The sequence below is a fragment of the Monodon monoceros genome, unplaced genomic scaffold (assembly GCF_005190385.1).
Source record: "Monodon monoceros isolate NGI ecotype Baffin Bay Population unplaced genomic scaffold, NGI_Narwhal_1 Super_Scaffold_1, whole genome shotgun sequence".
Taxonomy (NCBI): Eukaryota; Metazoa; Chordata; class Mammalia; order Artiodactyla; family Monodontidae; genus Monodon; species Monodon monoceros.
Window position 1 is genome coordinate 26243301 of NW_021703765.1, and position 15850 is coordinate 26259150.

Genomic DNA, 15850 nt, shown 5'->3' on the forward strand with positions numbered 1-15850 from the left:
CTCATTTTTGCTTTTTAAAAAATGTGTATGATCACACACACGTTTTAGTCATCTCCTGAATAAACAGCTTCATAGGAACTAGGGTCACAGCATATAGAAAACCCTGTAGTTAGCAGCTCTCCTTGTAGACTTCATGGAAAAGGTAACATGAGCGCAATCTGCATTACCCTGGCCTTTACTTCTCAGCATCAGAAAACTAGTGCCTCCAAGTGGCACTACGGGTGCTGCTGGTCAATTTTAGCCACAGCATAAAATACTCAACCATGAATTAGCCAAGACCTCAATGTTTTCAAAAAGTTTCAAGGATTATTTTAAAAAGATAGAGTCAATTACATTTTAAAAACCCACTAAAAGAATGTTTCTTTCAGTCACTAACAATTTTTTAAAAGAAATTGATAAATGTTTTATTGCTTATTTGTAGGCCTTTATAAAAGCTGTAATTTAAAAAGATACACAGAATAAAGTGGTCTACCCACACTGACAACATATCTAAACAATTCTATTTAGGTTTTCAGAGCATTTTAATTATTTTTATTAATTATTGCTCCTAGTTAACCTGAAATGTATAATCCTCATTTCTAAGAAAAGAATATGTAGGTCAATGGCCAAGTTATATTTAGATATATTTAGACAGATATATTTAGAACTGTTTCCAAATTTCCAACCTGCTTCTTAACCTAAGACTAGATCATGCTACACAAGTAGCCTCCTGTAACCAAAATAAAAGTTCTGAACACACAGATCTTTACAAAAGATAAAGTAGGTTATATATTTAAAAGATAAGGTTTTAATACAGGTTCCTTTAAAACAAGTTTCTGTAATATATTTGAAGTCTGATATTTAAAATTCATTTTTTGTTGCTAAACCATTTACAGATAACCTGTCCCTGGGCAGCCAGAAAGGCCACCCATCACACACACACATTCGTGGGGAACCTGGTGCTAAAATTTGGTTTTGCCCACAAATATACAAGAATATATCTCCTGTGTAAATCAAGGCACATCTACATTTTACCCTGGAGAGGGTAAACAAGACTGCTCCTTGCTTAGACCCACAGTTTCTTTATATATATTTCCTGACGATTAGAATAAAATTTGAATTTTTTTTTTGAGGCTTACAAGGTATGTCTTGCTCAATCCTCATTTCAGCATCATTTTGTCTCTTTAGGCTCCAAAATCTTCAATTTTTCTGATTCAGGGTATTTTGCACTTGCTGTTCACACTGCCAGGAAAGCACTCCCCTAGCTCTTTTTCAGGCTGGCTCTCATATTTCAGGCATCAATTCAAATTTACATTACAAAGGCCTTCCCTGAATGCATTAAATGCATCCTCTCACCCATACCCCATTATTCTCTTTTTTTAAAGTGTCTAAAATTATCTTGCTTATTTATGTGTCTAGGTTATTGCCTATCTGCTTCAGAGAATGTAAGACACAAGAGGGCAAGGATTTTGTCTCCTTGATTACTATACCAGCACCACTAGAAAAATACCCAACACACAGGAGACACTTAATATTTCTTGAACATATACTTTTTTTGGGGGGGGCTGCGCCACACGGCATGCAGGATCTTAGTTCCCTAACCAGGGATCAAACCTGTGCCCCGTGGAGTGGACGCGCAGAGTCTTGAGCACTGGACCACCAGTGCCGTCCCGTTCTTGAACATATACTTACAGTCAGAATTTATTAAGCAAAAGACATTTTGCTAGGCGCTGTGGATAAGGCCCATATCACTTAAAAATTAAATGTTTTACTAAAATAGAATCTTAAGGACATCTGGATTTTTTTTTAAGTGGACATTTTAAAATCTCACATATTTGTTAATAACGTCCAAACCATTTAAAAATTTTAAGTACAAACTCTGCTACAGTGCAGTTACTTCAGCACTGACTTTAACTACAAACGCATCATTAGCATAGCATGAGTCCTTTCAGATATGCATAATAATGATACAAGGCTTTAGAAATGATTTATTTTTTCAAAACAGCAGCTACCAGATATGCAAATGCATGCCATATCTTTGCTTAGATCTATGGCTCAATTAGTACAAGCTAGTAATATTTAAATAACAAATACCAGGAATTCCCTGGCAGTCCAGTGGTTAGGACTCTGAGGAACTTCCACTGCAGGGAGCACGAGTTCCATCCCTGGTCAGGGAACTAGGATCCCACATGCCCTGCGGCGTAGCTAAAAAATAAAAAACCCAAGCCACTTCATAATTTGGCTTCGCCCACAAATACACATCTTTTGTGTAAATCAAGGTATATCTACATTTTACACTCAAGAAGGTACACAAGACTGCTCCTTTGATAGTTCTCCCTAAAAACAAAACATCCTTTGTTTTAATTCATCTTATAGAAACCACAAAACCACCATTTCTTCAGTATCTTTATATTTGAAGAAAATGGTATAGTTTTCCATACGCATTGACTTAACGTTATGCCCAATGATGTGAAATGGTTAATCAATGAAAGTAAAAACTATGCCATGTAAGGAGGAAAAAGAGGAATCATTAAGCAAAGGAGCTGCAGTTTAAATAGCCTCACAGCAATCTAGTCTAAACGAATTATTTATTTATTTATTTTTAAAATTTACTTATTTTCTATTTATTTTTGGCTGCGTTGCGTCTTCATTGCTGAGCGCTGGCTTTCTCTCGTTGCGGAGAGGGGGGGCTACTCTTCATTGCGGTGCACAGGCTACTCATTGCGGTGGCTTCCCTTGTTGCGGAGCACCGGCTTTAGGCACACGGGCTTCCGTGGTTGTGGGGCACGGGCTTAGCTGCTCCACAGTATGTGGGATCTTCCCGGACCAGGGATCGAACCCGTGTCCCCTGCATTGGCAGGCGGATTCTAAACCACTGCATCACCAGGGAAGTCCCTACTTTTATTTTTTAATTTTTATTTGGCCACACCACACAGCTTGCGGGACCTTAGGTCCCCTACCAGGGACTGAACCCAGGGTCACAGCAGTGAAATCACCAAGTCCTAACCACTGAATCGCCAGGGAAGTCCCTAAACAAGTTTTCTATTTTTTTTTTTAAATAGGTTTAGCTTCAAAATCTAAAAATTGTTAGCTGCCTTACAGTTCAAATATTCAACTATGCGTGTTTATTACTGAACTTATGATTCAAAAATGATGCACTCTCCCAGCAGTAAAAATCAAATCAATTGGACTGTTTCTATACTTTTGTTAAAATATTTACTTCTTACATGGATGAGACTTAAAAAAAAAAGTCATGAGACCACCAATAAGAATGTAGCTAACTCTAAGATAACAGAAGTTTCTGCTTTCGTGACAGTTATGATATGAAATAGATTATAGCTTGCGTCTACTGCTAACTCATTTTTTTAAGCAGTAGTAACTTCCCTAACATGTAATTGGGACCAAGGTTTAAAAAAAAAATCCATGACAATCAGTCATGGGTTTTTAAAACCACTCTCTTAGGTTTTTGTCAAAATTTGCCTACTCTACACCCAGAAACTTTAAAAAAAGGCCTAAAGAGTTCTGAAGTTTTGCTTGGTTTTGTTTTTCAAATATAAACAAGAACAGGAGACCAGGACCAGAGACAAACTGCAACCCGTGAAGATAAAACTAGAATGAAGCAGGGCTTTCAAAAAGTATTGTGTGCCTACTTCCTGCTGGTGTGGGCAATTGTCACAGAAAGATTATAATGTGATTCTACAGTGTTAGACAAGTTCAATATCAAAATAGATATTGTGACAATCTAATTCTAATGGTGGGAGAGAATCACAATACCAGTAATCATCAAAAAAATTAGCACCTAACAATTATTACCTGAATTTTCTACTTGTGGCACACAAATACACTGCTGTAAGAGGGTGATTTTTAAAGCAAACCACACACACACACAAAGCACTGAGAACATTTAACCCCAAGAAATTAAGAGCTAACCTTATACATGAGGGAGAAGGGAAATAACACACCATGAGGAAAGCAATTAAAAAGATACAACTGGGGCTTCTCTGGTGGCGCAGCGGTTGAGAGTTCGCCTGCCGATGCAGGGGACACGGGTTCGTGCCCTGGTCTGGGAGGATCCCACATGCCGCGGAGTGGCTGGGCCCGTGAGCCATGGCCGCTGAGCCTGTGCATCCCGGAGCCTGTGCACCGCAACGGGAGACGCCACAACAGTGAGAGGCCCGCGTACCGAGAAAGAAAAAAAAAACAAAGGGCTTCCCTGGTGGCGCAATGGTTGAGAGAGTCCGCCTGCCGATGCAGGGGACACGGGTTCGTGCCCCGGTCCGGGAAGATCCCACATGCTACGGAGCGGCTGGGCCCGTGAGCCATGGCCGCTGAGCCTGCGCGTTCGGAGCCTGTGCTCCGCAACGGGAGAGGCCACAACAGTGAGAGACCCACGTAACGCAAAACAAAAACAAAAACAAAAAACAACAACAAAAAAAGATACAACTTATTGGTATAAATGTTTTACTCACCCTCCTCAGCCCCATTATATCACAATCTTCTTTGAAAACAGAGATTACGTTAATCATCTTCGGTTCGCTCTCAGTTCCTAACACATAATATTTAACAAATATTGGTTGATGAACCGAATCATTTCTAAATATCACCAAGACCACTAATGAAATACATACCTTGTTTGCTTAATAGTACTAGTGACTTGTATATAAAAATATATTCTATTACAGAGACTTCTCTGGTGGTCCAATGGTTAAGACTCCGTGCTTCCACTGCAGGGGGCATGGGTTCGATCCCTGGTCAGGGAACTAAAGATCCTGCATGCTACATGGCAGCCAATAAATAAATAAATTAATTAATTAAAATAGGGAAGTTTAAAAAATATATATATTCCATTACATAGAATCAGCATGATTTCTGATAGAGTAACTCCCCTTTTATTTTATCTTTCCAGATAAAAACATAAGACAAGGGCTTCCCTGGTGGCACAGTGGGTGAGAATTCGCCTGTCAATGCAGGGGACATGGGTTCGAGCCCTGGTCCAGGAAGATCCCACATGCCACGAAGCAACTAAGCCCATGCATCACAACTACTGAGCCTGTACTCTAGAGCCCGCGAGCCACAACTACTGAGCCCACGTGCTGCAACTACTGAAGCCCGCGTGCCTAGAGCCCGTGCTCCACAGCAAGAGAAGCCACCACAATGAGAAGCCTGCACACTGCAACAAAGAGTAGCCCCCGCTTGCTACAATTAGAGAAAGCCCGTACACAGCAACGAAGACTCAACACAGCCAAAAATAAATTAAATAAATAAATTTATTTTAAAAAAAAACATAAGACAAAACAGACACAACTGCTAACAGCCTAGTAAAGCTGCCTCCTTACATTGAGAACACTATATAAAGTGATTGTATATTTATAAAGATGCAAAACCAGAAACTATCTTAAGCCACATAACACAAATAATGTAAAAAGCAGTATTGTATCAAAAATCAAAATGAAACCCCCTCTCCCCAGATATTCAGTTTTAGGAAGAGATTCTATGCATCTTTAACAGTGATGCTCTCAAACTGTTTGAAATAGAAAAATTAACCTCTTTTCTAATTTGTATACATAAATACTAAGATACTTTAATGACAACAGTATTCTTATCTTAAATAAGCACCATCTTAAGACAAATTCTGCTTTCGAAGGTCTTCTTTCAATTATTTGTCAGGATTCAGGGTAAGTTTTTCCACTGAGGAAGTTGTAGCATGGATAATGTGGACAGTACAGGAATCAAAAATTGAAACTGAAATAAAAACATCTACAGGGCTTCTCTGGTGGCACAGTGGTTAAGAATCTGCCTGCCAATGCAGGGGACACGGGTTCAAGCCCTGGTCCGGGAAGATCCCACATGCCACAGAGTAACTAAGCCCGTGCGGAGCAACTAAGCCCGTGGGCCACAATTACTGAGCCCGCGGGCCTAGAGCCTGTGTCCCCAGCAAGAGAAGCCACAGCAACGAGAAGCCCACGCACCCCAATGAAGAGTAGCTCACGCTCGCCGCAACTGGAGAAAGACTGCGCGCATCAATGAAGACCCAACGCAGCCAAAAATAAATAAATAAATAATTTTTTTAAAAAAAAAGAAAGAAATTGGAGTGCAAAAGGTTTGGAGTACAGAAAGGGAACACTAAAACTTAATGCAGATGAATAGATGTGGCCTACCTGGAACTGAAATATAAATTGCAAGACTGCAACCACGGGAAGGGAGCAGCTTTGCTTGCTTGCCAGCCAACCTTTTCTCCACTGATATAAGCTCTATAAATAGGCCACGAGTGATAATGGCTGCTCAAATCACTTCATGTTGCGGATACTACTACTGACGAGTATCTGGCCTAGCACCAGGGCTGTGAATAAACTAGCATCAAGTAAGAAGCCAAGGAAGTTACCAAATGCAAAGAATGCACCGTTGCTAATGAGAGACTCAAAAGCACCATCAGCGTAAATCAAGAATAATTTAAAACACAGGTTTCTAGATTTCCCTCTGGCCATTTTCTATCTCCCTCAGAAGACAGTACAAATAAAGAGGGGTCACCACATGCTGGGATCTGAGGTCCCCAAAATAAATACTGCCAAAATCCTATCTACTATACATGCCCTCAGGCTCAGAGCAAATTGTTTAGTGGATCGCAGTGGACATAAATAATGGGAAACCCTTGATGATATAATGCTGATTTAAGACTAAACTATGCTTCTATGCTAGGTCAAAACTAAGGCAGACAAGATACTGCTTAAAATTCTAACCACGTGAGGTTTTTGTTCTTAGTACAGAAAGGAAAACAGTCCTGTTTTCCTAGAGTTTTAGTCCATACCCAACTTCCCTATCCCCAAAAATACCTTTCTCTAATTATAAGGCACCTAACAAAATGCTGACTCTGAACATCACAGAAGTTAATTTTTTTAAGCCAGACAACTCAGTAAAAAATAACTTCTACTGATCCCTTTCGCCAGTATCTGGTTTCCCTAATATTAACCATGCTGATGAAAACTTGAATTTTTAGATTATCTAAACACAATCCTAGTTTATCCACATTCTTGGGAATGGCTGCTATAATAAGTTCTAACATTTAATTTTGTTGCTCTTTGGACAACAATCAGAACTAATTTACTAATACATGGACTTGTATTCCAGGCATAGGAAAAAGTTATTTTGTACATGAACTGGCAGTACAAAAATGAGCATTCAAGTCTCCAATCATTTTCTTTTAATCTTAGAGACCCATTTAAGAAAAAAATGCTATTTTCCAATACCTAATTTTAAATTATTTTATAAAGAAAAAAACTAACTCCATACTCTAGTTATTTTGTACAGTACTTTTTGTCCTACAGCCTACTTTTCTTCTCCACATTTCAGAGCCGGAAAGAAACTTAGAAATCATCTGGTTCCCTAGATTTGAGTTCCTTGAGCAGAAATTTCTTTTATCTTTGTACCCATCTCCACCTGGGCACCTGAGTGCTCAGTAAATGGGTTTTTAATTTAACCAGGTATAACTGCCCCCACATACAAATTAAGTTCTTCGAATATATTTCTACTTTTTTTTTTTTTTTTTTTTTTTGCGGTACGCGGGCCTCTCACTGTTGTGGCCTCTCCTGCTGCGGAGCACAGGCTCCGGACGCGCAGGCCCAGTGGCCATGGCTCACGGGCCCAGCCACTCCGCGGCATGTGGGATCTTCCCGGACCGGCCTGCATCGGTAGGCAGACTCCCAACCACTGCGCCACCAGGGAAGCCCCAATTTCTACTTTTGATTAATCTTAACTAGAAAATACTCATTCAGGTAGTTTTTAAATTAAAGTCAAATTAGTAACTTAGGACTTACACCATCTATTGGCTATTTTAAGTGACAGAATCTGAGCAAAGAGGTATGAGGTATCTATCTGGAATAAAGACATAAAAGAGAATAGAAACAAAACTTAAAACAAACACCGTAACATAGAAAACAGACTTGTGGTTGCCAGGGCAAGGTGGGAGGAGGGGATGGAGTGAGATTGGGGTTATCAGATGCCCACTAGTATTATGTGGAATGGATGGACAATGGGGTCCTGCTGTATAGCACAGGGAACTACATTCAATAACCTGTGATAAGCCACAGTGGAAAAGAACGTAAAAAAGAATGTATATATATATGTACAGCTGAATCACTTTGCTGTACAGCAGACATTAACACAACATTGTAAATCAACTATACTTCAATAAAAAACACTCACTGTAAATTAACGCCACAAGTTTTAAATAAGACAACCACCAAACCCGAGTCATACTGGTCACTTCACAGTATTTTTAAATCACAGTTACTATTATTGGCTTCTACTAATATGTTATGATAAATATGTACAATATATATAATACACATTTTCTCTCCTAGCAGTTTAGGAATATAAGAGAGTAAAACAAGCAAGATAATTTTAGTTTCACCCTGCTCCTTCCTTTCATCACAAGGGCCGGTAGGCTATGTGTGAAAACTGACTGAACATCAGTCCCACTTCTGCTAAGAGAAGGTGTCCGCACAGAAGCAGAAAACATATACTTCCCTAAGTTCAATCATTAGTTCTGAAAGAGTAAGGTAAGTTAGTTTCAGTTAAAGATAAAGGCTCGGACTTCCCTGATGGTTCAATGGGTAAGACTCCGAGCTTCCAATGCAGGGGACCCAGGTCCGATCCCTGGTCAAGGAACTAGATCCCACATGCATGCTGCAACTAAGAGTTCACATGCTACAACTAAGAAGTCTGCACGCCGCAACTAAGACCCAGAGCAGCCTAAATAAATAAATATTTAAAGAAAAATAAATAAAGATAAAGGCTAAAACAGGATTGAGAAAAGTTTCATGACACCAATCAAATTTAAACTTAAGACTGGAATTTGACAACTAAAAGAAAAATAACTATCAAATTACTTTAGTCTGGCTGTCAAGAATCAACCCATAATAAAGAAATAATACCAACAAAACTTCTACTCAGTGAACTTAAGGATACAGAAAAATCTTTCAACGAATGTCTACCTCATCCTTCATATTCCCCTTAAAGAAAAAAATTAATAACCCACTAGCAGACTAAAGTACTTTTATAATCCTGGCTCTACCTTCCTCTACCCCACAGAGTTTACATCTATCCCTCTGTAAACTCAAGGCACTGGCCACACCATCCAAGATCACTGATACTCACAACTTTGCTTAGGCTGTTCCCTAGCCTGGAATGCCCACGTGTAAATCCATCTCAAACTCCAGGTTTAAATGTGTAAGTTCCTTCAACCAAGATATGCTTCAGGAGGTGAATAAATAAATAAACAGTGGTAGATCCGGACAATGGAATATTATTCGACCCTATAAAGAAATGATCTACCAGGCCATGAAAAAACACAGAAGCAGCTTAGATATGCATTACTAAGTGAAAGAAGCCAATCTGAAAAGGCTACATACTGTATGATTCCAACTATATGACGTCACAGAAAAGGCAAAACAGTGGCAACAATGAAAAGATCAGTGGTTGCCAGGGGCTGTTGGGGGTAGGGTGGGGTGGAGGAGCGAAGGACAGGCAGAGCATTTTTAGGGCAGTGAAAATACTCTGTATGATGCCATAATGATGGATACATGTCATTATACATTTATCCAAACCTACAGAATGTCCAACACAAAGCATAAACAGTAATGTAAACTTAAAATTTTAAAAAAAGTGTAAGTTTCTTTAGCATCAAGACCTGACAGTCATATTCACCACTAGAGCACCAGTAACTAGAGCACTACTGGCACACAGTAAGCAATCAATAAATTAGTGCTGTGAGAATAAAGAAGTTCCACCTGAAAGTTTTGTTGTTTCCTCAATAGCTCTTCCCCTCTTCTATAGTCTCATAGCTTTTTACCCAGTTATCAATACATCTATTTCATTTTTAATTCTCAATTACACAAGAAACTTTATTTGGCCCTAAACTCTTTTCTAAAATAATACAGAATACCGAAATCAGTGTGGTTCAAAAGAAAACACATTAATAGTACAACATTTTCCACCTTTTACAGATTTTCTTAAGTATTGTCAATTCAGTAGACAAGAATATACACTGTTTTCATGTTGCTAGTTACCTGGAGGAAAATTAAGATGATTTACCGAAGTTATAAACATACGGTCTCGGTCTCTACTGTGTGTGTGTGACACACACACACACACACACACACACACACACACACCAGTTCCAAGCTTTAAAAAGAAAAAACAAAAACATTCTAATCGCCCATATATCAGCTTTATTCATGCACACATTAAAATAAAACCATAAAAAAAAAAACCATAAGACTGAAGATCCCGGCAAAACAATCCCTTGAATGAGTAACTACACCACCTCCCAGAAATTACTAGTCATACACTAAGGACACTTAAGGTACCAATGTCATATATGAAACAGAAATCTTTGAAGGACAAACATTGAGCACTCAGTTCTCTCAGAACTGCATTAAATTAGAATCTAAAGCTAAACCTATCTTTAATCATGAAGACTATAAACAAAAAGCATTTATGACACTTTCATAAATGCAATTAAGAGTAATATAAACTGAATTAGTGAGTAATGTAACAACTACACTGTGAACTTAATATGAAGCTAACAGTAGGGAAAGTTTCCAGTTTAGTCCATCTCATTTTTCACAAAATGATTCAGAAAAAAAAATTTTCCATTAGAAAATCATATTTAGCTGATACCTCAAGTATAATTACCTTGAAGTTTCTCCCTTCCTTTCATATTTTATCACCTATTTGGAAACTTTGTTAACATTATGAAAAAGATATGGTTTGAAGTTTTAAGATTACTGAAAAGCACTCTGAAAGAATCTGATTTAGAAATATCTAAAAATATTTTTATTTCTCATTTTATGGAACTGCATGAAATTTCATTAAGGTTCTTCACAAAGTAGCATACAGGTCATCACAGTAAATACCATCTTAGTTTCCTGATTTCAAATTTAATTCATAATTTTATTTATTCAGCACCTACTATGCATAAAGCACTCAATTAGGCATTTTATTAGCCAGATTATTTGGCCAAAATATTACACTTCCTACTAAAAAAGATCAGCATTGTGACTCCTCAGGACATCAGGTAATAATTGTAGGCCTCTAAAAATGCTTGTTAAATCAAAAGGCAATGCTCTTACTGAAGGAATCTTGATTGCTAGAATCAGCAACACCGCATTATAAAGTTAATAGCCTCCATCCTTAAACTATCCCAGGAGAAGAAAAGGAGTAATTCAAACTGTTAACTTGTGCCCAACGACACTACACAATAACAGCCTAAGCAAAACTGCCAGATGTATTTGTAATTAAAAGGTCCAACCTTGACAAAAGCATCATCATCAGTGGGTTTTTCATCCTACTGGGTGGAAGGATTCAGAAAGCAGAAGCTCAGGCGAGAAACGAAAAGCACATCCAGCACAAACTGTTCAAGCGGTTCAATCTGGAACAAGTACAGACGTTCATTCCTTCAACCTGTGAGCATCTATTCTGTGACAGCGAAGAGGACGATTTAAAAGGGAGAATGAATGACGTGAAGTTCTGTTGGGGGTTGCTGCCCCAACAATACACTGAGATCGGTGCTACAATTAATAAAGTACGAAGTACTACTGCGGAAAAGAGGAGAATTCTCTCTGAAAAGAGTCAGAGAAGACGATGATCTTTAAGCTGAGGCTCGTCAGTTTACATCCTCGCCAGGTTTCTAAATAAAGTTGACAAACCGGCCAGAAGAGATCAATTTTGGAGACTGACACATCCCTCCCATTGACCGGAGGCCGAAGGTAGTGGAAGCACTGCCGAAACGCAGGCGGCGCCACGCCGGAGAAAGCCTTCCTCCCTCCTCCTAGGCCTCGGCAGCCGCGGTGCTGGGGCGGCCGCCCGGGCTCTCGAGAGTCGGGGCAGGTGTCGGCGCCAGATCCCGGCTCGCGGGGCCAGCACAGCTGGCAAAGCCGCCGCCGCCGCCGCCGCTCCCCCAGCGACCTGGGGCCCCAGAAAGTTGCGTGAAGACAACTCCAGTGCGGCGAAGCCGCTCCCCCGCGCGGCCCACGGGCTGCGGCACCTCCAGCCTCCTCTCCGCCGCCTGGTAAAGGAACCCGCCGGGCCAGGGAAGAGGAGGGGGCCTCGGCCCGCCAACTCGGCCGGGCCCGGAGGGCGCGAGGGTTACCAGCGAGCGAGCAAGCCAAGGGTCGGGCTGTTCCGCCCCTCTCGCTGGCCCCCACCCGGGCCGCGCCTCCCGCCACGCCCGGGCTCAAACACCCGGCGTCCGACAGCCCTGCCCGTCACGACCCGGACGCCCAGACGCCGCAGAGCCTCGCCCGCGGCCCGCGGCCCGCACCCCTCCGACTCAACCCGACCCTTCCCGGGAAGCAGCCCGGGTCCCGCGGCTCGACCGGTAGCCGGCCGCGGCCCTGCGCCCCTTCCTACCTCACCTGCGCTCCGCGGCGGCCCCGCACCTCCTCGCTCGCTCCGCGCGCCCCGTCGGGGCACACACCGACCCCCCGGGCCAGGTCTCTCCGGGCCGCGGCGACTCTGAACGTCACGGCCACCGCCGCCTTCTCTTCCTCGGCACAAGCCCCGGCGGCGAGCAGGGGGTCGCGGTCAGAGCCCCACCGGGGCCAAAGCGAATCTCGCCGCCTCCGCAGCCTCCACCGCCAAGTCCCTTCACTCGTCCGAGCCGCCCGGAGAAAATGTCACCAGAGGCCGTTCCGCTCGGCGCCTCACTTCCGCCCGGAACCACAGAGCCTGAGCCGGTCGGCTAGAGGGGCCGCTGCGGCTGGGACCACTAGGGACTCGAACGGGAGGCCCAGGGAAAGCCAGACAGCGCCATCTGGCTGGGCTGACCCGCGCTCCTACAGCTGCAGAGCGCCCGGCGTGGGAGCACAGGCTTCCTGGGCTTCTTTCCCGCTCTCCCTTCATCTGCTCAGGCAGCTCCCTTCCAGAAATTTCCCAAAGGGCCGGAAAGCCAGTCAATACAAGCCACGGACAATGCCCTAAGAAAAGGACGTCGCTCCATTTTCCGTTCGCTGCTCAGTACTCACCCCTCCTGAAGCCTTCCCGAATGAAACTTGTGGTGTCACTCCAGGAGGGAGTGCGCTCCGTTCTCTCCCCACCTTTTCGCGGATGCCGACAGCTCGGCTCGGCGAGATTTGGCTGTGCTCCTCTCATGCAGTGGCATCAACATCCCGTTCAAGTTTCTGGATGAACCTTGCACGCCTCGCAGACAGATCGCCACCTGCTGGTGAGTCAGGGTCCCGCAGGGAGACCCCGCTCCGCCCCTACGCGCGATGCAGACGCCCCAAATTCCACCTCTGCAGTCACTCCTGATTTGCACCAGCGAGCCCTGAGTTTTCGACGCCCTTCGTTGAGGTCTGAGATCGTGAAGGAAACGTGGGGACTCTTACCCGGAAGAAAGGTAAGGTGGGCTTAAGGAGAAAGAACAAACCTCACAACTCAAGATCTGGACAAGGCTTTGCGCTCGCTAAAAGCAGGGTTTTGAGAAATAAATGAATACATAAGGGCTTGAAGAGAAAATGTAAAAGGCATTTACCTTTTCAGGAGCCATGCTGGGACCTGGGGTGACACTCCCCTAGAGGAGATTCTGAAAATCACAGCGCCGGCTCCACGCTCCCCTTAACATCAGTCTCCCGTTTAGATCCGGCCCCCCAGCTCCCCCATTTCTCTCATTTATGCTAACTGCCCACAAGCATGGGAATTTTCCATCCCTAAATGAGTAAATTGATAAAATAGTTTTACAATTAATAGCTAACTTCTCTGAATGCCTATTATGTGCAAGGCACTATACTATGCATCTAAGTGGATTCATTCATTTAATCCTCACAAGTCTATGGGTTTGGTGGTATTCCTGGCCCCAGATGACAAAAGTGGAACCAGACAGAGTGATAAAGTGACCTGCCCAAGGTCACACATCAGTAAGTGTCAGGAGCCTGCATTCTCAACCACCACTACCCACTGCCTCCTTGAAATTCACTGAGAACATACTGTGTGCCAGATAAACATTTTGTCTCTGTATGTTATTTCACTCATTTATTTATTTATTTATTTCCCTGCTTCCTTAGTCCTCAAGGAATTTGAGAATTTGTGGGGTAATGACAAGAGCCCAGTCTCTTTCAGGAGAAAAAGAGAAAAGAAAAGAACTAACTATTAAAATCACAGCTGTCAGTCTGGAAATGAATGAATGAATATGGACAAATACATTCAGTTTTAAAATGGCCCCTCGATGGTCTTATCTCATCAATGCTGTAGAGATGCTGAGGTAGGCCCCTGACTACTGAAGTACCATCTTGGCTCCTTCTGTTTGATACCAACAAGTCAAGTCCCTACAGTGAATGGACTGCTTTTTTTCAGAGTCTGGGATGTTTGATATACTAATTACTAACATCCCTATTACTGCCATATTTAGATTGCTAAATAGGGCACTTGCTTTCTTCTTCCCCTTCTGTAGGAGCAGGAAGGGCTGGGCAGTTGATCCTACTTCTGCCTTGGAATTGTCTCCTAGAATCTCCTTTGCACTACATACTCAGCTCTCCCAGCCCCTGAAATCCCATCCCCATAAAACCAGCCCAGTCCAAATCACACCATCACCCACCCTCCATCCTGTTGCCTCTATGGAAATTTCTCTCAAGATTCCTCTGCTCACAGACACTGTCCTACCAACATGTCCACCCCTTGGCCTATCTGTAGTATTACTACTGGATCATATCAGTGGTTCTATGCTCAATTTCTTTTATAAACCCTGGAGGCCAAGGCCAAGCCCATCTGAATCACCCTTCAGCTTCATTGCTTGCACCTGATGCACCACTGGGACTGGGGCTGGGCTTGCAGCAGGTGCCTGTTAGAAACCGTGGCCTAAGCAGTAGCATCACAATGTGGCTGGCCTTGCTTTGACTATAGTCTGTTCTCTCTGACTGAGCAGGCAGCTTCCAAAATTTGCCCCTGTAAGGTGGATGCTGTTTTTAGAACCACTCGTTAGATAAGGAAAACGGGAGATCCAAGGGATGGAACCCTCACCTCAGCTCTAGGCTACCCCTCCCTCAGTGTAACCACCATTACCTCCCCCCTCCCACCCGCAAAACCAGCATCCACTACAATCCCCCAGCACCTGCTATAAGACAGTTGAACAGTTGAATGGGGAGGAGGGGTGATGTTGAACCTCTTGACCCCGGTGGCCACATAATTGCAGACAAGTCACCATGTCCAGAGTTAGCATCACCTGTCCTGCCCCACGGCATTATTCCGCAGAATTAAATTATGCCCTCCATATGGAAGGCCATCCGGAAGCAGCCTGAGAATTCCAAGTAGTGGAAGGTGACATGGTCTCCAGGACCGAGAGCTCTGGAGCCTGACAGATTTGGATTTGGACCGGGTTCTGCCTCCCTCAGCAGAGTGACCTCTGGGCACTTCTGCAACCTCGCTGTGCCTCAGCGTCCTCACCTGTCAAACATGGCGAAAACTGATACTACTTTGCAGGTTCTTGCGAGGGGTGAGGGCGAAATGAGCTTGTGTAAAGCTCTCAGCAGAACTCTTGGCTCAGAGAGAACACTCTCAACAAGGCCGTTGTTCTGATGGCAACACTCCAGGCCAGCACCTCCTACAAGCACAGACTCACACTGGTCAAGTACGGTGTCTAGGGACTCATATTTCCAGAGCAACAAGTTCACGCGGAACCAGAATGAAAGAGGGCAGAGGGATGCCGTGAAGGTGGAGTCACGCGGTGGCCAGGGGTGTCTGGGAGCGGCACCACCCGCAGCCCCCATACAGTTCTCTGGGGTGGATGGTGGAGGTGCCTCTGTCTTGGGCTCCAAGTTCCTCTTTCCAATCAGGTGACACCCCTTCTATATGGAAAGTCTGTAAGTCTATTAAAAAATGG

The 15850-nt window shown here is 43.2% G+C and overlaps 1 protein-coding gene across 3 annotated transcripts in view; it reads right to left on the reverse strand.

The window, feature by feature from the left end:
• Positions 1–13030, reverse strand: part of CUNH18orf25 (chromosome unknown C18orf25 homolog) — an 81136-nt gene extending 68106 nt beyond the window's left edge. The window contains exon 1 of one of the 3 annotated variants that reach the window (XM_029227146.1): positions 13002–13030. The gene's annotated coding sequence lies outside the window, so the exon portion shown is untranslated. Of the gene's footprint in view, positions 1–12392; positions 12693–13001 lie in introns of those variants that run through there. The other 2 variants (XM_029227156.1, XM_029227141.1) reach the window with 2 other exon arrangements.
• Between the last annotated feature and the right edge of the window lie 2820 nt (positions 13031–15850).